General features: G+C 50.3%; 1 protein-coding gene across 1 annotated transcript in view; it reads right to left on the bottom strand.

Moving 5' to 3' along the window:
- The window catches only part of abce1 (ATP-binding cassette, sub-family E (OABP), member 1), a 74,641-nt gene that overhangs the window by 28,221 nt on the left and 20,377 nt on the right, over window positions 1–26,043 (bottom strand). The gene's annotated exons all lie outside the window — the stretch shown is intronic.

Consider the following 26,043-nt stretch of genomic DNA (forward strand, 5'->3'; position numbering starts at 1 on the left):
TCGACATCCACATTAGTCGACGTGCCAGCCGACGAGTAACAACAAGTAAGCAAGCAAGTAATCAAGTACTCCACTGACCTGGCGCAAAATTCCCCGAAATGCAAATGTTTATTATTATTATTATTATTATTATTATTATTATTATTATTCCGCGAGTTCGAACCAGATTTCGACCCCTTTCCCAAGCCGAGAAACGGATGAAATTTAACACGCAGGGGGGGAAGCCCAAAAATTGCGATTCTGTGGTGGTCTCGCATGTGGGCGTGGCCAAATGGCACCACAGCGCCCCCTAGACCGCGCATAGGAAATGGCAGTCTGCGACACCGATTTGTCCGAAACTTGGTAAACATATTCATCAACCCAAGATCTTCAAAAAATCTCATTACGGACATACCCGACAACCAACAGGAAGTCGGCCATTTTGCTTCAAAGTTGGTTTACGCAAAACGAACTCCTCCGAGGGGTTACGCCCGATCGGCTCCAAATTGGGTCCAGAACATCGCCAGACCTAGCTGAGCTTATCTTGTGCTCCGCAGGTCTGTAGCTCAAAGCGCTTGGCCTCTGGCGTGCCCCGAAGTTTGGCGACTGTTTCGGTGCTCGCCATGTAAATACGAACGGCTCTCATGCCCTCATACTTGATCGTAGACGCTTCAAACTTGGTGCAAAAATCTATGGAGAGACCCTGAACGATCCGACATATTATTTGCGTACGTCGCTCATAGCGCCCCCCGGTGGTAACAGGAAACGTACAAAAATTCGTTAAAAATACGTAGTTGACCAAATCGACTTCGTTACACTTCTAGTACATGCAGACCCGGATGGTGAAGCTACATCATGAACGCTTTGACCCTACGAGCAACGGCGTCCGTGTGCCGCCGCGGCGAAAGTGTATCATCCCAATTTAAATTTCGTTTGCCTTTCACGCGCACATACTTCGTCGTAGCCACTTGAAATTCAAAGGACATGACGTTGGCTCCTCCCTGAACGTTTGGATGTATCGACTTCCTGCCTGGCTCATAGCGCCCCCCGGTGGTAACAGGAAGTACGCAAAAATTCATTAAAAATCCATACTTCGCCCGATCAACTTCATTCCACTTCTAATACATGCAGAACCAGTTGCTGAAGCTACATTATGAACGCTGTGAAGATACGATGAACGGCGTCCGTGTGCCGCCGCGGCGACTGACGATTTTTTATCGTACAATTACGTTTGCCTTTTTCGTGGCTTTAACGAAGACGTGTCCTCACGAAATTTCATCCACAGGTCAAGAATGGCGAGCTCTTTCAGCGGATAGAGTCGTTTCCCATGGGCGTGGCTAAATGCCTCAATAGCGCCCCCTTGAAGTTTTTCCGAAATTCTCCATAGACAAATTTCGCTTACTTTGTCGTACACATACGAAACTCGACACACACGTGTATCATACCCAAACATACCAAAAATTGAATTGGAGCCACGCCCTAAACCAAACAGGAAGTCGGCCATTTTGGTTAGCATTTCTTTGACGCAAAACGAACTCCTCCGAGGGAGTTCGCCCGATTGACTTCAAATTGGGCACGGAACATCTCCAGACTGTGCTGATTACGGCTTGTGCTCCGCAGGTGTGTAGGTCAAAGGGCGTGGCTGCTAGGGCACGGCCAAGTTCCCGAATTCAGCTAAAAAGGTTTAAATGCTATCACGCCCACAGATTTGATCGCAGCAGCTTCAAACTTGGTGCACATGATGATGGCGTGACCCTGAACGATCCGACATATTATTTTCCTACGTCACTCATAGCGCCCCCCGGTGGTAACAGGAAGTGCGCTAAAATTCATTAAAAATACATAGTTGCCCCCATCAACTTCATTCCACTTCTAAAACATGCCGAACAAGTTGGTGAAGGTATTTCGTGAACGCTGTGACGCTACGGCTAATGGCCCCCTTGTGGCGGCGACAGGAATAGCGCTCCATCGTGAACTGCCACCTCCCACGGATTTTGCCCGATTGACTTCATATTCGCTACACATCATCAGGAGACCGAGCTGGTCAAACACTATTAAAAGCTTTTCTCTACGTCAAACGGCGTGGCTGCTAGGGGGCGACAAATTTGGCCAACTGCTCGTTTAGTCGCCATGCTATTACGTTTGCCTTCCACGCCCACATACTTGGTCGTAGTCACTTCAAAATTTCAGTACATGATCAGGGGCCCGCCCTCTACGCCTCCATTTGATCGTACGCTAGCTCGCTCAAGACGCCCCCTTGTGGACACAGGAAATGTCGCGTTTTGCATCGACATTGTCCGATCGGCTCGAAACTTCACATGTGTGATGAGGTCACGACCCCGTACGCAACGGCCCGCATCCCGTTACCGCCCCCTGGTGGACGGACCGTAAACCTGCCGTAACTCCATCGTACGTTGTCCGTTTTGCTCGAAACGTCGCGTGTTCGACGAGGGGACCGCCCTCGACGCAGCCGCCCACGTCCGGTTGCGCGCGGGGGTTTTCGAAGAGCGGCCCGGGGGTAGCGGGGACGCCGAGTGGCGTGGAGCGAGGGCCCGTCATAGCCGCTTGCGGCTTTAATTAGGGCCCGAGCCTGTGTCAACGACCCAGGGAGGTCCCTATTGTAATTCGACATCCACACCGATCACCGACAAGCAACAAGTAACCAAGCAAGTAATCAAGTAATCAAGTACTCAAGTGACCTGGCAGGAAAAAACGCTACCTTGAAATGCAAATGTTTATTAGGGCCCGAGCCTGTGTCAACGACCCAGGGAGGTCCCTATTGTTATTCGACATGCACATTAGTCAACGTGCCAGCCGACGAGTAACAACAAGTAAGCAAGCTAGTACTCAAGTACTGCATAGACCTGGCAGCAAAAACCCCAGATATTGTAATGTTTATTTTTCTTATTATTATTATTATTATTATGCCACTTCGAACGCCATTTTGACCCCTTTCCCAAGCCGAGAAACGGACGAAATTTTGCACGCACGTGGGGCCTGTGGCAACTTAGCGTTGAGTGGTGGTCTCGCATGTGGGCGTGGCCAAATGGCAAAATAGCGCCCCCTACAAACTTTTCAAAAACCCATAGGGAAAAAAATGACGTTAACGGAAGCGGACCAAAGTCGGCAGACATATTTATCAATGCGAGATGAACAAAAAATCCTCTTATGGCGAAGCCCAAAACCCAACAGGAAGTCGGCCATTTTGGTTCAAATTTCGTTTACGCAAAACGAACTCCTCCTAGGGGTTACGCCCGATCGGCTCCAAATTGGGTTCAGAACATCGTCAGACCTAGCTGAGCTTATCTTGTGCTCCGCAGGTCTGTAGCTCAAAGCGCTTGGCCTCTGGCGTGCCCCGAAGTTTGGCGACTGTTTCGGTGCTCGCCATGTAAATACGAACGGCTCTCATGCCCACATACTTGATCGTAGACGCTTCAAACTTGGTGCAAAAATCTATGGCGAGACCCTGAACGATCCGACATATTATTTGCCGACGTCGCTCATAGCGCCCCCCGGTGGTCACAGGAAAAGTACAAAAATTCGTTAAAAATACGTAGTTGACCAAATCGACTTCGTTACACTTCTAGTACATGCAGACCCGGATGGTGAAGCTACATCGTGAACGCTTTGACCCTACGAGCAACGGCGTCCGTGTGCCGCCGCGGCGAATGTGTATCATCCCAATTTAAATTTCGTTTGCCTTTCAGGCGCACATACTTCGTCGTAGCCACTTGAAATTCAAAGGACATGACGATGGCTCCTCCCTGAACGTTTTGGTGTATCGACTTCCTGCCTGGCTCATAGCGCCCCCCGGTGGTAACAGGAAGTACGCAAAAATTCATTAAAAATCCATACTTCACCCGATCAACTTCATTCCACTTCTAATACATGCAGAACCAGTTGCTAAAGCTACATTATGAACGCTGTGAAGATACGACGAACGGCGTCCGTGTGCCGCCGCGGCGACTGACGATTTTTTATCGTACAATTACGTTTGCCTTTTTCGTGGCTTTAACGAAGTCGTGTCCTCACGAAATTTCATACACAGGTCAAGAATGGCGAGCTCTTTCAGCGGATAGAGTCGTTTCCCATGGGCGTGGCTAAATGCCTCAATAGCGCCCCCTAGAAGTTTTTCCGAATTTCTCCATAGACAAATTTCGCTTACTTTGTCGTACACATACGAAACTCGACACACACGTGTATCATACCCAAACATACAAAAAATTGAATTGGAGCCACGCCCTAAACCCAACAGGAAGTCGGCCATTTTGGTTAGCATTTCTTTGACGCAAAACAAACTCCTCCGAGGGAGTTCGCCCGATTGACTTCAAATTGGGTACAGAACATCTCCAGACCGAGCTGATTACGGCTTGTGCTCCGCAGGTGTGTAGGTCAAAAGGGCGTGGCTGCCAGGCACGGCCAAGTTGCCGAATTCAGCTAAGAAGTTTGCAATGCTATCACACCCACAGATTTGATCACAGCGGCTTCAAACTTGGTGCACATGATGAGGGCGTGACCCTGAACGATCCGACATATTATTTTCCTACGTCACTCATAGCGCCCCCCAGTGGTAACAGGAAGTGCGCTAAAATTCATTAAAAATACATAGTTGCCCCCATCAACTTCATTCCACTTCTAAAACATGCCGAACAAGTTGGTGAAGGTATTTCGTGAACGCTATGACGCTACGGCTGATGGCCCCCTTGTGGCGGCGACAGGAATAGCGCTCCACCTCGAACTGCCACCTCCCACGGATTTTGCCCGATTGACTTCATATTCGCTACAAGTCATCAGGAGACCGAGCTGGTCAAACACTATTAAAAGCTTTTCTCTACGTCAAACGGCGTGGCCGCTAGGGGGCGACAAAGTTGGTCAACTGCTCGTTTAGTCGCCATGCTATTACGTTTGCCTTCCACGCCCACATACTTGATCGTAGTCACTTCAAAATTTCAGTACATGATCAGAGGCCGGCCCTCTACGCCTCCATTTGATCGTACGCTAGCTCGCTCAAGACGCCCCCTTGTGGACACAGGAAATGTCGCGTTTTGCATCGACATTGTCCGATCGGCTCGAAACTTCACATGTGTGATGAGGTCACGACCCCGAACGCAACGGCCCACATCCCGTTACCGCCCCCTGGTGGACGAACCGTAAACTTGCCGTAACTCCATCGTACGTTGTCCGATTTGCTCGAAACTTCACGTGTTCGACGAGGGGACCGCCCTCGACGCGGCCGCCCACGTCCGGTTGCGCGCGGGGGTTTCGAAGAGCGGCCCGGGGGTAGCGGGGACTCCGAGTGGCGTGGAGCGAGGGCCCGTCATAGCCGCTTGCGGCTTTAATTATTATTATTATTATTATTATTATTATGCTTCTCCGCGTTTGAACGCGATTTCGACCCCTTTGCCATGCTCGAAAAGTCACCAAATTTTAGTCGCAGGGGGGGAAGCCCGAAAATTTCGATTCTGTGGTGGTCTCGCATGTGGGCGTGGCCAAATGGCACCACAGCGCCCCCTAGACCGCGCATAGGGAATGAGGGTCTGCGACACCGATTTGTCCGAAACTTGGTAAACATATTCATCAACCCGAGATCTTCAAAAAATTTCATAAAATGACATACCCTAAAACCAACAGGAAGTCGGCCATTTTGCTTCAAAGTTGGTTTACGCAAAACGAACTCCTCCGAGGGGTTACGCCCGATCGGCTCCAAATTGGGTCCAGAACATCGCCAGACCTAGCTGAGCTTATCTTGTGCTCCGCAGGTCTGTAGCTCAAAGCGCTTGGCCTCTGGCGTGCCCCGAAGTTTGGCGACTGTTTCGGTGCTCGCCATGTAAATACGAACGGCTCTCATGCCCTCATACTTGATCGTAGACGCTTCAAACTTGGTGCAAAAATCTATGGAGAGACTCTGAACGATCCGACATATTATTTGCGTACGTCGCTCATAGCGCCCCCCGGTGGTAACAGGAAACGTACAAAAATTCGTTAAAAATACGTAGTTGACCAAATCGACTTCGTTACACTTCTAGTACATGCAGACCCGGATGGTGAAGCTACATCATGAACGCTTTGACCCTACGAGCAACGGCGTCCGTGTGCCGCCGCGGCGACTGACGATTTTTTGTCGTAAAACTACGTTTCCCAATTACACGCACATACTTCGTCGTAGCCACTTGAAATTCAAAGGACATGACGTTGGCTCCGCCCTGAACGTTTTGATGTATCGACTTCCTGCCTGGCTCATAGCGCCCCCCGGTGGTAACAGGAAGTACGCAAAAATTCGTTAAAAATCCATACTTCACCCGATCAACTTCATTCCACTTCTAATACATGCAGAACCAGTTGCTGAAGCTACATTATGAACGCTGTGAAGATACGACGAACGGCGTCCGTGTGCCGCCGCGGCGACTGACGATTTTTTATCGTACAATTACGTTTGCCTTTTTCGTGGCTTTAACGAAGTCGTGTCCTCACGAAATTTCATCCACAGGTCAAGAATGGCGAGCTCTTTCAGCGGATAGAGTCGTTTCCCATGGGCGTGGCTAAATGCCTCAATAGCGCCCCCTTGAAGTTTTTCCCAAATTCTCCATAGACAAATTTCGCTTACTTTGTCGTACACATACGAAACTCGACACACACGTGTATCATACCCAAACATACCAAAAATTGAATTGGAGCCTCGCCCTAAACCCAACAGGAAGTCGGCCATTTTGGTTAGCATTTCTTTGACGCAAAACGAACTCCTCCGAGGGAGTTCGCCCGATTGACTTCAAATTGGGTAGAGAACATCTCCAGACCAAGCTGATTACGGCTTGTGCTCCGCAGGTGTGTAGGTCAAAGGGCGTGGCTGCTATGGCACGGCCAAGTTCCCGAATTCAGCTAAGAAGGGTTAAATGCTATCACGCCCACAGATTTGATCGCAGCGGCTTCAAACTTGGTGCACATGATGATGGCGTGACCCTGAACGATCCGACATATTATTTTCCTACGTCACACATAGCGCCCCCCGGTGGTAACAGGAAGTGCGCTAAAATTAATTAAAAATACATAGTTGCCCCCATCAACTTCATTCCACTTCTAAAACATGCCGAACAAGTTGGTGAAGGTATTTCGTGAACACTATGACGCTACGGCTAATGGCCCCCTTGTGGCGGCGACAGGAATAGCGCTCCATCGTGAACTGCCACCTCCCACGGATTTTGCCCGATTGACTTCATATTCGCTACAGATCATCAGGAGACCGAGCTGGTCAAACACTATAAAAAGCTTTTCTCTACGTGAAACGGCGTGGCTGCTAGGGGGCGACAAAGTTGGTCAACTGCTCGTTTAGTCGCCATGCTATTACGTTTGCCTTCCACGCCCACATACTTGGTCGTAGTCACTTCAAAATTTCAGTACATGATCAGGGGCCCGCCCTCTACGCCTCCATTTGATCGTACGCTAGCTCGCTCAATACGCCCCCTTGTGGACACAGGAAATGTCGCGTTTTGCATCGACATTGTCCGATCAGCTCGAAACTTCACATGTGTGATGAGGTCACGACCCCGTACGCAACGGCCCACATCCCGTTACCGCCCCCTGGTGGACGAACCGTAAACCTGCCGTAACTCCATCGTACGTTGTCCGTTTTGCTCGAAACGTCACGTGTTCGACGAGGGGACCGCCCTCGACGCAGCCGCCCGCGTCCGGTTGCGCGCGGGGGTTTTCGAAGAGCGGCCCGGGGGTAGCGGACGCCGAGTGGCGTGGAGCGAGGGCCCGTCATAGCCGCTTGCGGCTTTAATTAGGGCCCGAGCCTGTGTCAACGACCCAGGGAGGTCCCTATTGTTATTCGACATCCACATAAGTCGACATGCAAGTCGACGAGTAACAACAAGTAAGCAAGCTAGTACTCAAGTACTGCATAGACCTGGCAGCAAAAACCCCAGATATTGTAATGTTTATTATTATTATTATTCTTTTTCCGCCGCTTTGAACGCGATTTCGACCCCTTTCCCAAGCCGAGAAACGGAGGAAAATTTACACGCACGTGGGGACTGTGGCAACTCGGCGTACTGTGGTGGTCTCGCATGTGGGCGTGGCCAAATGGCACCACAGCGCCCCCTAGACCGCGCATAGGGAATGAGGGTCTGCGACACCGATTTGTCCGAAACTTGGTAAACATATTCATCAACCCGAGATCTTCAAAAAATTTCATAAAATGAAATACCCTAAAACCAACAGGAAGTCGGCCATTTTGCTTCAAAGTTGGTTTACGCAAAACGAACTCCTCCGAGGGGTTACGCCCGATCGGCTCCAAATTGGGTCCAGAACATCGTCAGACCTAGCTGAGCTTATCTTGTGCTCCGCAGGTCTGTAGCTCAAAGCGCTTGGCCTCTGGCGTGCCCCGAAGTTTGGCGACTGTTTCGGTGCTCGCCATGTAAATACGAACGGCTCTCATGCCCTCATACTTGATCGTAGACGCTTCAAACTTGGTGCAAAAATCTATGGAGAGACCCTGAACGATCCGACATATTATTTGCGTACGTCGCTCATAGCGCCCCCCGGTGGTAACAGGAAACGTACAAAAATTCGTTAAAAATACGTAGTTGGCCAAATCGACTTCGTTACACTTCTAGTACATGCAGACCCGGATGGTGAAGCTACATCATGAACGCTTTGACCCTACGAGCAACGGCGTCCGTGTGCCGCCGCGGCGAAAGTGTATCATCCCAATTTAAATTTCGTTTGCCTTTCACGCGCACATACTTCGTCGTAGCCACTTGAAATTCAAAGGACATGACGTTGGCTCCTCCCTGAACGTTTTGATGTATCGACTTCCTGCCTGGCTCATAGCGCCCCCCGGTGGTAACAGGAAGTACGCAAAAATTCATTAAAAATCCATACTTCACCCGATCAACTTCATTCCACTTCTAATACATGCAGAACCAGTTGCTGAAGCTACATTATGAACGCTGTGAAGATACGACGAACGGCGTCCGTGTGCCGCCGCGGCGACTGACGATTTTTTATCGTACAATTACGTTTGCCTTTTTCGTGGCTTTAACAAAGTCGTGTCCTCACGAAATTTCATCCAGGGGTCAAGAATGGCGAACTCTTTCAGGGGATAGAGTCGTTTCCCATGGGCGTGGCTAAATGCCTCAATAGCGCCCCCTAGAAGTTTTTCCGAATTTCTTCATAGACAAATTTCGCTTACTTTGTCGTACACATACGAAACTCGACACACACGTGTATCATACCCAAACATACCAAAAATTGAATTGGAGCCACGCCCTAAACCCAACAGGAAGTCGGCCATTTTGGTTAGCATTTCTTTGACGCAAAACGAACTCCTCCGAGGGAGTTCGCCCGATTGACTTCAAATTGGGCACGGAACATCTCCAGACTGAGCTGATTACGGCTTGTGCTCCGCAGGTGTGTAGGTCAAAAGGGCGTGGCAACTAGGGCACGGCCAAGTTGCCGAATTCAGCTAAGAAGTTTGCAATGCTAGCACGCCCACAGATTTGATCGCAGCAGCTTCAAACTTGGTGCACATGATGATGGCGTGACCCTGAACGATCCGACATATTATTTTCCTACGTCACTCATAGCGCCCCCCGGTGGTAACAGGAAGTGCGCTAAAATTAATTAAAAATACATAGTTGCCCCCATCAACTTCATTCCACTTCTAAAACATGCCGAACAAGTTGGTGAAGGTATTTCGTGAACGCTATGACGCTACGGCTAATGGCCCCCTTGTGGCGGCGACAGGAATAGCGCTCCACCGTGAACTGCCACCTCCCACGGATTTTGCCCGATTGACTTCATATTCACTACAGATCATCAGGAGACCGAGCTGGTCAAACACTATTAAAAGCTTTTCTCTACGTGAAACGGCGTGGCTGCTAGGGGGCGACAAAGTTGGTCAACTGCTCGTTTAGTCGCCATGCTATTACGTTTGCCTTCCACGCCCACATACTTGGTCGTAGTCACTTCAAAATTTCAGTACATGATCAGGGGCCCGCCCTGTACGCCTCCATTTGATCGTACGCTAGCTCGCTCAATACGCCCCCTTGTGGACACAGGAAATGTCGCGTTTTGCATCGACATTGTCCGATCGGCTCGAAACTTCACATGTGTGATGAGGTCACGACCCCGTACGCAACGGCCCACATCCCGTTACCGCCCCCTGGTGGACGAACCGTAAACCTGCCGTAACTCCATCGTACGTTGTCCGATTTGCTCGAAACGTCACGTGTTCGACGAGGGGACCGCCCTCGACGCAGCCGCCCACGTCCGGTTGCGCGCGGGGGTTTTCGAAGAGCGGCCCGGGGGTAGCGGGGACGCCGAGTGGCGTGGAGCGAGGGCCCGTCATAGCCGCTTGCGGCTTTAATTATTATTATTATTCCCCGCGTTCGAACACGATTTCGACCCCTTTCCCAAGCCGAGAAACGGATGAAATTTTACACGCAGGGGGGGAAGCCAAAAAATTGCGATTCTGTGGTGGTCTCGCATGTGGGCGTGGCCAAATGGCACCACAGCGCCCCCTAGACCGCGCATAGGAAATGGCAGTCTGCGACACCGATTTGTCCGAAACTTGGTAAACATATTCATCAACCCAAGATCTTCAAAAAATCTCATTACGGACATACCCGACAACCAACAGGAAGTCGGCCATTTTGCTTCAAAGTTGGTTTACGCAAAACGAACTCCTCCTAGGGGTTACGCCCGATCGGCTCCAAATTGGGTTCAGAACATCGTCAGACCTAGCTGAGCTTATCTTGTGCTCCGCAGGTCTGTAGCTCAAAGGGGTTGGCCTCTGGCGTGCCCCGAAGTTTGGCGACTGTTTCGGTGCTCGCCATGAAAATACGAAGGGCTCTCATGCCCACATACTTGATCGTAGACGCTTCAAACTTGGTGCAAAAATCTATGGCGAGACCCTGAACGATCCGACATATTATTTGCCGATGTCGCTCATAGCGCCCCCCGGTGGTAACAGGAAACGTACAAAAATTCGTTAAAAATACGTAGTTGACCAAATCGACTTCGTTACACTTCTAGTACATGCAGACCCGGATGGTGAAGCTACATCATGAACGCTTTGACCCTACGAGCAACGGCGTCCGTGTGCCGCCGCGGCGAAAGTGTATCATCCCAATTTAAATTTCGTTTGCCTTTCACGCGCACATACTTCGTCGTAGCCACTTGAAATTCAAAGGACATGACGTTGGCTCCTCCCTGAACGTTTTGATGTATCGACTTCCTGCCTGGCTCATAGCGCCCCCCGGTGGTAACAGGAAGTACGCAAGAATTCATTAAAAATCCATACTTCACCCGATCAACTTCATTCCACTTCTAATACATGCAGAACCAGTTGCTGAAGCTACATTATGAACGCTGTGAAAATACGACGAACGGCGTCCGTGTGCCGCCGCGGCGACTGACGATTTTTTATCGTACAATTACGTTTGCCTTTTTCGTGGCTTTAACGAAGTCGTGTCCTCACGAAATTTCATACACAGGTCAAGAATGGCGAGCTCTTTCAGCGGATAGAGTCGTTTCCCATGGGCGTGGCTAAATGCCTCAATAGCGCCCCCTTGAAGTTTTTCCGAAATTCTCCATAGACAAATTTCGCTTACTTTGTCGTACACATACGAAACTCGAGACACACGTGTATCATACCCAAACATACCAAAAATTGAATTGGAGCCACGCCCTAAACCCAACAGGAAGTCGGCCATTTTGGTTAGCATTTCTTTGACGCAAAACGAACTCCTCCGAGGGAGTTCGCCCGATTGACTTCAAATTGGGCACGGAACATCTCCAGACTGAGCTGATTACGGCTTGTGCTCCGCAGGTGTGTAGGTCAAAGGGCGTGGCTGCTAGGGCACGGCCAAGTTGCCGAATTCAGCTAAGAAGTTTGCAATGCTATCACGCCCACAGATTTAATCGCAGCGGCTTCAAACTTGGTGCACATGATGAGGGCGTGACCCTGAACGATCCGACGTATTATTTTCCTACGTCACTCATAGCGCCCCCCGGTGGTAACAGGAAGTGCGCTAAAATTCATTAAAAATACATAGTTGACCCCATCAACTTCATTCCACTTCTAAAACATGCCGAACAAGTTGGTGAAGGTATTTCGTGAACGCTATGACGCTACGGCTAATGGCCCCCTAGTGGAGGCGACAGGAATAGCGCTCCACCGTGAACTGCCACCTCCCACGGATTTTGCCCGATTGACTTCATATTCGCTACACATCATCAGGAGACCGAGCTGGTCAAACACTATTAAAAGCTTTTCTCTACGTCAAACGGCGTGGCTGCTAGGGGGCGACAAAGTTGGCCAACTGCTCGTTTAGTCGCCATGCTATTACGTTTGCCTTCCACGCCCACATACTTGGTCGTAGTCACTTCAAAATTTCAGTACATGATCAGGGGCCCGCCCTCTACGCCTCCATTTGATCGTACGCTAGCTCGCTCAAGACGCCCCCTTGTGGACACAGGAAATGTCGCGTTTTGCATCGACATTGTCCGATCGGCTCGAAACTTCACATGTGTGATGAGGTCACGACCCCGAACGCAACGGCCCACATCCCGTTACCGCCCCCTGGTGGACGAACCGTAAACCTGCCGTAACTCCGTCGTACGTTGTCCGATTTGCTCGAAACTTGACGTGTTCGACGAGGGGACCGCCCTCGACGCAGCCGCCCACGTCCGGTTGCGCGCGGGGGTTTTCGAAGAGCGGCCCGGGGGTAGCGGGGACGCCGAGTGGCGTGGAGCGAGGGCCCGTCATAGCCGCTTGCGGCTTTAATTATTATTATTATTATTATTCCCCCTCTTTAAACCCCAATTTGACCCCTTTGCCAAGCCGAGAAACGGACGAAACTTGGGACACACGTCGGGACTTGCGAAAATTGACGTCTGATGCTATCGCCGTTTGTGGGCGGGGCAAATTGGCACAACAGCGCCCCCTGGAACTTTTGACCCCCGGCCATAGGGATCAAAATTTTTTTTCTCGCAGGCTGCCCAAACTTGGTACACATATGTATCATACCCAGACATGAAAAAAATTTGTTTCGTGCGAAGCCCAAAAACCAACAGGAAGTCGGCCATTTTGGTTAGCATTTATTTTACGCAAAACGAACTCCTCCGAGGGGTTACGCCCGATCGGCTCCAAATTGGGTTCAGAACATCGTCAGACCTAGCTGAGCTTATCTTGTGCTCCGCAGGTCTGTAGCTCAAAGGGGTTGGCCTCTGGCGTGCCCCGAAGTTTGGCGACTGTTTCGGTGCTCGCCATGTAAATACGAATGGCTCTCATGCCCACATACTTGATCGTAGACGCTTCAAACTTGGTGCAAAAATCTATGGCGAGACCCTGAACGATCCGACATATTATTTGCCGATGTCGCTCATAGCGCCCCCCGGTGGTAACAGGAAACGTACAAAAATTCGTTAAAAATACGTAGTTGGCCAAATCGACTTCGTTACACTTCTAGTACATGTAGACCCGGATGGTGAAGCTACATCATGAACGCTTTGACCCTACGAGCAACGGCGTCCGTGTGCCGCCGCGGCGACTGACGATTTTTTGTCGTAAAATTACGTTTCCCAATTACGCGCACATACTTCGTCGTAGCCACTTGAAATTCAAAGGACATGACGTTGGCTCCGCCCTGAACGTTTTGATGTATCGACTTCCTGCCTGGCTCATAGCGCCCCCCGGTGGTAACAGGAAGTACGCAAAAATTCGTTAAAAATCCATACTTCACCCGATCAACTTCATTCCACTTCTAATACATGCAGAACCAGTTGCTGAAGCTACATTATGAACGCTGTGAAGATACGACGAACGGCGTCCGTGTGCCGCCGCGGCGACTGACGATTTTTTATCGTACAATTACGTTTGCCTTTTTCGCGGCTTTAACGAAGTCGTGTCCTCACGAAATTTCATACACGGGTCAAGAATGGCGAGCTCTTTCAGCGGATAGAGTCGTTTCCCATGGGCGTGGCTAAATGCCTCAATAGTGCCCCCTTGAAGTTTTTCCGAAATTCTCCATAGACAAATTTCGCTTACTTTGTCGTACACATACGAAACTCGACACACACGTGTATCATACCCAAACATACAGAAAATTGAATTGGAGCCACGCCCTAAACCCAACAGGAAGTCGGCCATTTTGGTTAGCATTTCTTTGACGCAAAACGAACTCCTCCGAGGGAGTTCGCCCGATTGACTTCAAATTGGGTACAGAACATCTCCAGACTGAGCTGATTACGGCTTGTGCTCCGCAGGTGTGTAGGTCAAAGGGCGTGGCTGCTAGGGCACGGCCAAGTTGCCGAATTCAGCTAAGAAGTTTGCAATGCTAGCACGCCCACAGATTTGATCGCAGCGGCTTCAAACTTGCTGTACATGATGAGGGCGTGACCCTGAACGATCCGACATATTATTTTCCTACGCCACTCATAGCGCCCCCCGGTGGTAACAGGAAGTGCGCTAAAATTCATTAAAAATACATCGTTGACCCCATCAACTTCATTCCACTTCTAAAACATGCCGAACAAGTTGGTGAAGGTATTTCATGAACGCTATGACGCTACGGCTAATGGCCCCCTAGTGGAGGCGACAGGAATAGCGCTCCATCGTGAACTGCCACCTCCCACGGATTTTGCCCGATTGACTTCATATTCGCTACAGATCATCAGGAGACCAAGCTGGTCAAACACTATTAAAAGCTTTTCTCTACGTCAAACGGCGTGGCCGCTAGGGGGCGACAAAGTTGGTCAACTGCTCGTTTAGTCGCCATGCTATTACGTTTGCCTTCCACGCCCACATACTTGATCGTAGTCACTTCAAAATTTCAGTACATGATCAGGGGCCGGCCCTCTACGCCTCCATTTGATCGTACGCTAGCTCGCTCAAGACGCCCCCTTGTGGACACAGGAAATGTCGCGTTTTGCATCGACATTGTCCGATCGGCTCGAAACTTCACATGTGTGATGAGGTCACGACCCCGAACGCAACGGCCCACATCCCGTTACCGCCCCCTGGTGGACGAACCGTAAACCTGCCGTAACTCCATCGTACGTCGTCCGATTTGCTCGAAACTTCGCGTGTTCGACGAGGGGACCGCCCTCGACGCGGCCGCCCGCGTCCGGTTGCGCGCGGGGGTTTCGAAGAGCGGCCCGGGGGTAGCGGGGACTCCGAGTGGCGTGGAGCGAGGGCCCGTCATAGCCGCTTGCGGCTTTAATTATTATTATTATTCTTCCGCGCGTTTGAACGCGATTTCGACCCCTTTCCCAAGCCGAGAAACGGATGAAACTTTCGACGCAGGGGGGGAAGCCCGAAAATTGCGATTCAGTGGTGGTCTCGCATGTGGGCGTGGCCAAATGGCACCACAGCGCCCCCTAGACCGCGCATAGGGAATGAGGGTCTGCGACACCGATTTGTCCGAAACTTGGTAAACATATTCATCAACCCGAGATCTTCAAAAAATTTCATAAAATGACATACCCTAAAACCAACAGGAAGTCGGCCATTTTGCTTCAAAGTTTGTAAACGCAAAACGAACTCCTCCGAGGGGTTACGCCCGATCGGCTCCAAATTGGGTTCAGAACATCGTCAGACCTAGCTGAGCTTATCTTGTACTCCGCAGGTCTGTAGCTCAAAGGGGTTGGCCTCTGGCGTGCCCCGAAGTTTGGCGACTGTTTCGGTGCTCGCCATGTAAATACGAACGGCTCTCATGCCCTCATACTTGATCGTAGACGCTTCAAACTTGGTGCAAAAATCTATGGAGAGACCCTGAACGATCCGACATATTATTTGCGTACGTCGCTCATAGCGCCCCCCGGTGGTAACAGGAAACGTACAAAAATTCGTTAAAAATACGTAGTTGACCAAATCGACTTCGTTACACTTCTAGTACATGCAGACCCGGATGGCGAAGCTACATCATGAACGCTTTGACCCTACGAGCAACGGCGTCCGTGTGCCGCCGCGGCGAAAGTGTATCATCCCAATTTAAATTTCGTTTGCCTTTCACGCGCACATACTTCGTCGTAGCCACTTGAAATTCAAAGGACATGACGTTGGCTCCTCCCTGAACGTTTTGATGTATCGACTTCCTGCCTGGCTCATAGCGCCCCCCGGTGGTAACAGGAAGTACGCAAAAATTCATTAAAAATCCATACTTCACCCGATCAACTTCATTCCACTTCTAATACATGCAGAACCAGTTGCTGAAGCTACATTATGAACGCTGTGAAGATACGACGAACGGCGTCCGTGTGCCGCCGCGGCGACTGACGATTTTTTATCGTACAATTACGTTTGCCTTTTTCGTGGCTTTAACGAAGTCGTGTCCTCACGAAATTTCATACACGGGTCAAGAATGGCGAGCTCTTTCAGGGGATAGAGTCGTTTCCCATGGGCGTGGCTAAATGCCTCAATAGCGCCCCCTAGAAGTTTTTCCGAATTTCTCCATAGACAAATTTCGCTTACTTTGTCGTACACATACGAAACTCGACACACACGTGTATCATACCCAAACATACAAAAAATTGAATTGGAGCCACGCCCTAAACCCAACAGGAAGTCGGCCATTTTGGTTAGCATTTCTCTGACGCAAAACGAACTCCTCCGAGGGAGTTCGCCCGATTGACTTCAAATTGGGCACGGAACATCTCCAGACTGAGCTGATTACGGCTTGTGCTCCGCGGGTGTGTAGGTCAAAGGGCGTGGCTGCTAGGGCACGGCCAATTTCCCGAATTCAGCTAAAAAGGTTTAAATGCTATCACGCCCACAGATTTGATCGCAGCTGCTTCAAACTTGGTGCACATGATGAGGGCGTGACCCTGAACGATCCGACATATTATTTTCCTACGTCACTCATAGCGCCCCCCGGTGGTAACAGGAAGTGCGCTAAAATTCATTAAAAATACATAGTTGCCCCCATCAACTTCATTCCACTTCTAAAACATGCCGAACAAGTTGGTGAAGGTATTTCGTGAACGCTATGACGCTACGGCTAATGGCCCCCTTGTGGCGGCGACAGGAATAGCGCTCCATCGTGAACTGCCACCTCCCACGGATTTTGCCCGATTGACTTCATATTCGCTACAGATCATCAGGAGACCGAGCTGGTCAAACACTATTAAAAGCTTTTCTCTACGTGAAACGGCGTGGCTGCTAGGGGGCGACAAAGTTGGTCAACTGCTCGTTTAGTCGCCATGCTATTACGTTTGCCTTCCACGCCCACATACTTGGTCGTAGTCACTTCAAAATTTCAGTACATGATCAGGGGCCCGCCCTCTACGCCTCCATTTGATCGTACGCTAGCTCGCTCAATACGCCCCCTTGTGGACACAGGAAATGTCGCGTTTTGCATCGACATTGTCCGATCGGCTCGAAACTTCACATGTGTGATGAGGTCACCACCCCGTACGCAACGGCCCACATCCCGTTACCGCCCCCTGGTGGACGAACCGTAAACCTGCCGTAACTCCATCGTACGTTGTCCGTTTTGCTCGAAACGTCGCGTGTTCGACGAGGGGACCGCCCTCGACGCGGCCGCCCACGTCCGGTTGCGCGCGGGGGTTTTCGAAGAGCGGCCCGGGGGTAGCGGGGACGCCGAGTGGCGTGGAGCGAGGGCCCGTCATAGCCGCTTGCGGCTTTAATTATTAGGGCCCGAGCGGCGACTGCAAGTCGCCCAGCGAAAGCCCTATTGAAATCGCGCTGTTTATTATTATTATTATTCTTACGCAACTTCTGGCCCCAATTTCGCCCCTTTCCCAAATGCGAAAATGCGTCTACTTTTGCACGGACGTCCGGCCTTCTCCGAAATTCGATATTTTGGTGGTGCCGCACATGGGCGGCGCAAAATGACCGAACAGCGCCCCCTACAAACAAGTGTCAATGGCATCGCCATTCGTCTTACTTTGTCGTACACACACAAAATTCGGTACACATATGTATTATACCCAGATATACAAAAAATCCTCTTGACCTCATGACCTCAACCCAACAGGAAGTCGGCCATTTTGGTTTTGATTTTTCCCGCCTAAACTTAACTCCTCCCACAGAATTTGCCCGATCAAGTTGAAATTAGGTATACCACATCTCCAGACCTAGCTGAGCTTATCTTGTGCTCCGTGAGTCCGTAGGTCAAAGGGCGTGGCTGCCTGTGCTCAACAGACTTTGGCGTGCTCGCCATGTCCATACGAGTGGCTCTCACGCCCACATACTTCATCCAATCAACTTCAAACTTGCTGGACATGATGATGGCTCCGCCCTGAACGTCCCGATATATTAACTTCCCACGTAACTCATAGCGCCCCCCGGTGGTAACAGGAAGTGTACTAAAATTTGGAAAATGTACATACTTTGCCCCATCAACTTCATTCCACTTCTAAAACATTCAGAACCAGTTGCTGAAGCTACATTATGAACGCTGTGAAGCTACGAGTAATGGCGTCCGTGTGGCGACGCCGCGACCATTCCTCGCCATGACAATACGTTTGCCCTTTGGATGGCTTTATTGAACTCGTATCAACATGAAAATTGGTACACAGGTCCAGGGTCACGACCTCAACGTTTCCATATGCTGGTAGGCGATCTCACTCATTCGCCCCCTAGTGGAAACAGGAAGTGCCATATTTTACATCAACATTGTCCGATTTTCACGAAACTTCACATGTGTGATGAGGGACTGACCCTGAACACACCTGCATGCATCCCATTACTGCCCCCTGGTGGACGAACCTTTAACTGCTCATAATTCCTTCATGCTTTGTCCGATTCACTCCAAACTTCACATGAGTGATGAGGGGCCGCCCCTGAACGCACCCACCCACAACTGCTTAGCGCCACCTGGTGGATGAACGAAGCATTGCAGCCCCGACATGCCTCAGGCCCCGCGGTGGCATGGGCGAGCGAGGGCCCGCCATCGCCGCTTGCGGCTTTAATTATTATTATTATTCTTACGCAACTTCATGCCCCAATTTCGCCCCTTTCCCAAATGCGAAAATGCGTCTACTTTTGCACGGACGTCCGGCCTTCTCCGAAATTCGATATTTTGGTGGTGCCGCACATGGGCGGCGCAAAATGACCGAATAGCGCCCCCTACAAACACGTGTCAATGGCATCGCCATCGTCTTACTTTGTCATACACACACAAAATTCGGTACACATATGTATTATACCCAGATATACAAAAAATCCTCTTGACCTCATGACCTCAACACAACAGGAAGTCGGCCATTTTGATTTTGATTTTTCCCGCTGAAAACGAACTCCTCCCACAGCGTTTGCCCGATCAAGTTCAAATTAGGTACACCACATCTCCAGACCTAGCTGAGCTTATCTTGTGCTCCGTGAGTCCGTAGGTCAAAGGGCGTGGCTGCCAGCGCTCAATTCACTTTGGCGTGCTCGCCATGTCCATACGAATGGCCCTCACGGCCACATACTTCATCCAATCAACTTCAAACTTGCTGGACATGACGATGGCTCCGCCCTGAGCGTCCCGATATATTAACTTCCCATGTAACTCATAGCGCCCCCCGGTGGTAACAGGAAGTGAACTAAAATTCATTAAAAATACATAGTTGACCCCATCAACTTCATTCCACTTCTAAAACATGCAGAACCAGTTGGTGAAGCTACATTATGAAGACTGTGAAGCTACGAGTAATGGCGTCCCTGTGGGGGCGTGGCTAACATTCCTCGCTATGACAATACGTTTGCCCTTTGGATGGCTTTATTGAACTCGTATCAACATGAAAATTGGTACACAGGTCAAGGGTCACGACCTCAACGTTTCTATGTACTCATAGGCGATCTCACTCATTCGCCCCCTAGTGGAAACAGGAAGTACCATATTTTACATCAACATTGTCCGATTTCCACGAAACTTCACATGTGTGATGAGGGACTGACCCTGAACACACCTACATGCATCCCATTACTGCCCCCTAGTGGATGAACCATTAACTGCTCATAACTCCCTCATGCTTTGTCCAATTCACTCCAAACTTCACATGAGTGATGAGGGGCCGCCCCTGAACGCACCACACCACATGCGGTGACTGCCCCCTGGTGGATGAACGAAACATTGCATTTTTGGCCTCCTTCCAGGTTTTTTCTCCATTTCTGCTCCGCGCCACGGCCCCGGCATGCCTCAGGCCCCGCGGTGGCATGGGCGAGCGAGGGCCCGCCATCGCCGCTTGCGGCTTTAATTATTATTATTATGCTTCTCCGCGTTTGAACGCGATTTCGACCCCTTTGCCATGCTCGAAAAGTCACCAAATTTTAGTCGCCGGGGGGGAAGCCCGAAAATTGCGATTCTGTGGTGGTCTCGCATGTGGGCGTGGCCAAATGGCACCACAGCGCCCCCTAGACCGCGCATAGGGAATGAGGGTCTGCGACACCGATTTGTCCGAAACTTGGTAAACATATTCATCAACCCGAGATCTTCAAAAAATTTCATAAAATGACATACCCTAAAACCAACAGGAAGTCGGCCATTTTGCTTCAAAGTTGGTTTACGCAAAACGAACTCCTCCGAGGGGTTACGCCCGATCGGCTCCAAATTGGGTCCAGAACATCGCCAGACCTAGCTGAGCTTATCTTGTGCTCCGCAGGTCTGTAGCTCAAAGCGCTTGGCCTCTGGCGTGCCCCGAAGTTTGGCGACTGTTTCGGTGCTCGCCATGTAAATACGAACGGCTCTCATGCCCTCATACTTGTTCGTAGACGCTTCAAACTTGGTGCAAAAATCTATGGAGAGACCCTGAACGATCCGACATATTATTTGCGTACGTCGCTCATAGCGCCCCCCGGTGGTAACAGGAAACGTACAAAAATTCGTTAAAAATACGTAGTTGACCAAATCGACTTCGTTACACTTCTAGTACATGCAGACCCGGATGGTGAAGCTACATCATGAACGCTTTGACCCTACGAGCAACGGCGTCCGTGTGCCGCCGCGGCGAAAGTGTATCATCCCAATTTAAATTTCGTTTGCCTTTCACGCGCACATACTTCGTCGTAGCCACTTGAAATTCAAAGGATATGACGTTGGCTCCTCCCTGAACATTTTGATGTATCGACTTCCTGCCTGGCTCATAGCGCCCCCCGGTGGTAACAGGAAGTACGCAAAAATTCATTAAAAATCCATACTTCACCCGATCAACTTCATTCCACTTCTAATACATGCAGAACCAGTTGCTGAAGCTACATTATGAACGCTGTGAAGATACGACGAACGGCGTCCGTGTGCCGCCGCGGCGACTGACGATTTTTTATCGTACAATTACGTTTGCCTTTTTCGTGGCTTTAACGAAGTCGTGTCCTCACGAAATTTCATCCACGGGTCAAGAATGGCGAGCTCTTTCAGGGGATAGAGTCGTTTCCCATGGGCGTGGCTAAATGCCTCAATAGCGCCCCCTAGAAGTTTTTCCGAATTTCTTCATAGACAAATTTCGCTTACTTTGTCGTACACATACGAAACTCGACACACACGTGTATCATACCCAAATATACCAAAAATTGAATTGGAGCCACGCCCTAAACCTAACAGGAAGTCGGCCATTTTGGTTAGCATTTCTTTGATGCAAAACGAACTTCTCCGAGGGAGTTCGCCCGATTGACTTCAAATTGGGCACGGAACATCTCCAGACTGAGCTGATTACGGCTTGTGCTCCGCAGGTGTGTAGGTCAAAGGGCGTGGCTACTAGGGCACGGCCAAGTTCCCGAATTCAGCTAAAAAGGTTTAAATGCTATCACGCCCACAGATTTGATCGCAGCGGCTTCAAACTTGGTGCACATGATGATGGCGTGACCCTGAACGATACGACATATTATTTTCCTACGTCACTCATAGCGCCCCCCGGTGGTAACAGGAAGTGCGCTAAAATTCATTAAAAATACATAGTTGCCCCCATCAACTTCATTCCACTTCTAAAACATGCCGAACAAGTTGGTGAAGGTATTTCGTGAACGCTATGACGCTACGGCTAATGGCCCCCTTGTGGCGGCGACAGGAATAGCGCTCCACCGTGAACTGCCACCTCCCACGGATTTTGCCCGATTGACTTCATATTCGCTACAGATCATCAGGAGACCGAGCTGGTCAAACACTATAAAAAGCTTTTCTCTACGTGAAACGGCGTGGCTGCTAGGGGGCGACAAAGTTGGTCAACTGCTCGTTTAGTCGCCATGCTATTACGTTTGCCTTCCACGCCCACATACTTGGTCGTAGTCACTTCAAAATTTCAGTACATGATCAGGGGCCCGCCCTCTACGCCTCCATTTGATCGTACGCTAGCTCGCTCAATACGCCCCCTTGTGGACACAGGAAATGTCGCGTTTTGCATCGACATTGTCCGATCGGCTCGAAACTTCACATGTGTGATGAGGTCACGACCCCGTACGCAACGGCCCACATCCCGTTACCGCCCCCTGGTGGACGAACCGTAAACCTGCCGTAACTCCATCGTACGTTGTCCGTTTTGCTCGAAACGTCACGTGTTCGACGAGGGGACCGCCCTCGACGCTGCCGCCCGCGTCCTGTTGCGCGCGGGGGTTTTCGAAGAGCGGCCCGGGGGTAGCGGGGACGGCGAGTGCCGTGGAGCGAGGGCCCGTCATAGCCGCTTGCGGCTTTAATTATTATTAGGGCCCGAGCGGCGACTGCAAGTCGCCCAGCGAAAGCCCTATTGAAATCGCGCTGTTTATTATTATTATTCTTCTCCGACTTCGTGCCTCAATTTCGCCCCTTTCCCAAATGCGAAAACGCGTGTACTTTTGCACGGACGTCCGGCCTGATCCGAAATTCGATATTTTTGGGTGGTCGCACATGGTCGACGCGAAATGGCGAAATAGCGCCCCCTACAAACTTTCAAAATCCCCATAGGGAATTTGAGTGACTTTGTCCGATGTCGATAAAATTCGGTACACATATGTATTATACCCAGATATGCAAAAAAGCCTCTTGACCTCATGACCTCAACCCAACAGGAAGTCGGCCATTTTGATTTTGATTTTTCCCGCCTAAAACGAACTCCTCCCACAGCGTTCGCCCGATCAAGTTGAAATTAGGTACACCACATCTCCAGACCTAGCTGAGCTTATCTTGTGCTCCGTGAGTCCGTAGGTCAAAGGGCGTGGCTGCCAGCGCTCAATTCACTTTGGCGTGCTCGCCATGTACATACGAGTGGCTCTCACGCCCACATACTTCATCCAATCAACTTCAAACTTGCTGGACATGATGATGGCTCCGCCCTGAACGTCCCGATATATTCACTTCCCACGTAACTCATAGCGCCCCCCGGTGGTAACAGGAAGTGTACTAAAATTTGGAAAATGTACATACTTTGCCCCATCAACTTCATTCCACTTCTAAAACATGTAGAACCAGTTGGTGAAGCTACATCATGAACGCTGTGAAGCTACGAGTAATGGCGTCCGTGTGGCGACGCGGCGACCATTCCTCGCCATGACAATACGTTTGGCTTTTTGATGGCTTTATTGAACTCATATCAACATGAAAATTGGTACACAGGTCCAGGGTCACGACCTCAACGTTTCCATATGCTCGTAGGCGATCTCACTCATTCGCCCCCTAGTGGAAACAGGAAGTGCCATATTTTACATCAACATTGTCCGATTTCCACGAAACTTCACATGTGTGATGAGGGGCTGACCCTGAACACACCTGCACGCATCCCATTACTGCCCCCTAGTGGACGAACCTTTAACTGCTCATAACTCCCTCATGCTTTGTCCGATTTCCACAAAACTTCACATGTGTGATGAGGGGCTGACCCTGAACACACCTGCACGCATCCCATTACTGCCCCCTAGTGGACGAACCATTAACTGCTCATAACTCCCTCATGCTTTGTCCGATTTCCACAAAACTTCACATGTGTGATGAGGGGCTGACCCTGAACACACCTGCACGCATCCCATTACTGCCCCCTAGTGGACGAACCTTTAACTGCTCATAACTCCCTCATGCTTTGTCTGATTCACTCCAAACTTCACGCGAGTGATGAGGGGCGGCCCCTGAACGCACCAGACCACATGCGGTGACTGCCCCCTGGTGGATGAACGAAACATTGCATTTTTGGCCTCCTTCCAGGTTTTTCTCCATTTCTGCTCCGCGCCACGGCCCCGACGTGCCTCAGGCCCCGCGGTGGCATGGGCGAGCGAGGGCCCGCCATCGCCGCTTGCGGCTTTAATTAGGGCCCGAGCCTGTGTCAACGACCCAGGGAGGTCCCTATTGTTATTCGACATGCACATTAGTCAACGTGCCAGCCGACGAGTAACAACAAGTAAGCAAGCTAGTACTCAAGTACTGCATAGACCTGGCAGCAAAAACCCCAGATATTGTAATGTTTATTATTATTATTATTATTCTTTTTCCGCCGCTTTGAACGCGATTTCGACCCCTTTCCCAAGCCGGGAAACGGAGGAAAATTTACACGCACGTGGGGACTGTGGCAACTCGGCGTACTGTGGTGGTCTCGCATGTGGGCGTGGCCAAATGGCACCACAGCGCCCCCTAGACCGCGCATAGGGAATGAGGGTCTGCGACACCGATTTGTCCGAAACTTGGTAAACATATTCATCAACCCGAGATCTTCAAAAAATTTCATAAAATGACATGCCCTAAAACCAACAGGAAGTCGGCCATTTTGCTTCAAAGTTGGTTTACGCAAAACGAACTCCTCCGAGGGGTTACGCCCGATCGGCTCCAAATTGGGTCCAGAACATCGCCAGACCTAGCTGAGCTTATCTTGTGCTCCGCAGGTCTGTAGCTCAAAGCGCTTGGCCTCTGGCGTGCCCCGAAGTTTGGCGACTGTTTCGGTGCTCGCCATGTAAATACGAACGGCTCTCATGCCCTCATACTTGATCGTAGACGCTTCAAACTTGGTGCAAAAATCTATGGAGAGACCCTGAACGATCCGACATATTATTTGCGTACGTCGCTCATAGCGCCCCCCGGTGGTAACAGGAAACGTACAAAAATTCGTTAAAAATACGTAGTTGACCAAATCGACTTTGTTACACTTCTAGTACATGCAGACCCGGATGGTGAAGCTACATCATGAACGCTTTGACCCTACGAGCAACGGCGTCCGTGTGCCGCCGCGGCGAAAGTGTATCATCCCAATTTAAATTTCGTTTGCCTTTCACGCGCACATACTTCGTCGTAGCCACTTGAAATTCAAAGGACATGACGTTGGCTCCTCCCTGAACGTTTTGATGTATCGACTTCCTGTCTGGCTCATAGCGCCCCCCGGTGGTAACAGGAAGTACGCAAAAATTCATTAAAAATCCATACTTCACCCGATCAACTTCATTCCACTTCTAATACATGCAGAACCAGTTGCTGAAGCTACATTATGAACGCTGTGAAGATACGACGAACGGCGTCCGTGTGCCGCCGCGGCGACTGACGATTTTTTATCGTACAATTACGTTTGCCTTTTTCGTGGCTTTAACGAAGTCGTGTCCTCACGAAATTTCATCCACGGGTCAAGAATGGCGAGCTCTTTCAGCGGATAGAGTCGTTTCCCATGGGCGTGGCTAAATGCCTCAATAGCGCCCCCTAGAAGTTTTTCCGAAATTCTCCATAGACAAATTTCGCTTACTTTGTCGTACACATACGAAACTCGACACACACCTGTATCATACCCAAACATACCAAAAATTGAATTGGAGCCACGCCCTAAACCCAACAGGAAGTCGGCCATTTTGGTTAGCATTTCTTTGACGCAAAACGAACTCCTCCGAGGGAGTTCGCCCGATTGACTTCAAATTGGGCACGGAACATCTCCAGACTGAGCTGATTACGGCTTGTGCTCCGCAGGTGTGTAGGTCAAAGGGCGTGGCTGCTAGGGCACGGCCAAGTTCCCGAATTCAGCTAAGAAGGGTTAAATGCTATCACGCCCACAGATTTGATCGCAGCGGCTTCAAACTTGGTGCACATGATGATGGCGTGACCCTGAACGATCCGACATATTATTTTCCTACGTCACTCATAGCGCCCCCCGGTGGTAACAGGAAGTGCGCTAAAATTCATTAAAAATACA

This window comes from Trachurus japonicus, chromosome 18 (genome assembly GCF_045865225.1).
Source record: "Trachurus japonicus isolate A0001 chromosome 18, Traja_1.0".
Lineage (NCBI taxonomy): Eukaryota > Metazoa > Chordata > Actinopteri > Carangiformes > Carangidae > Trachurus > Trachurus japonicus.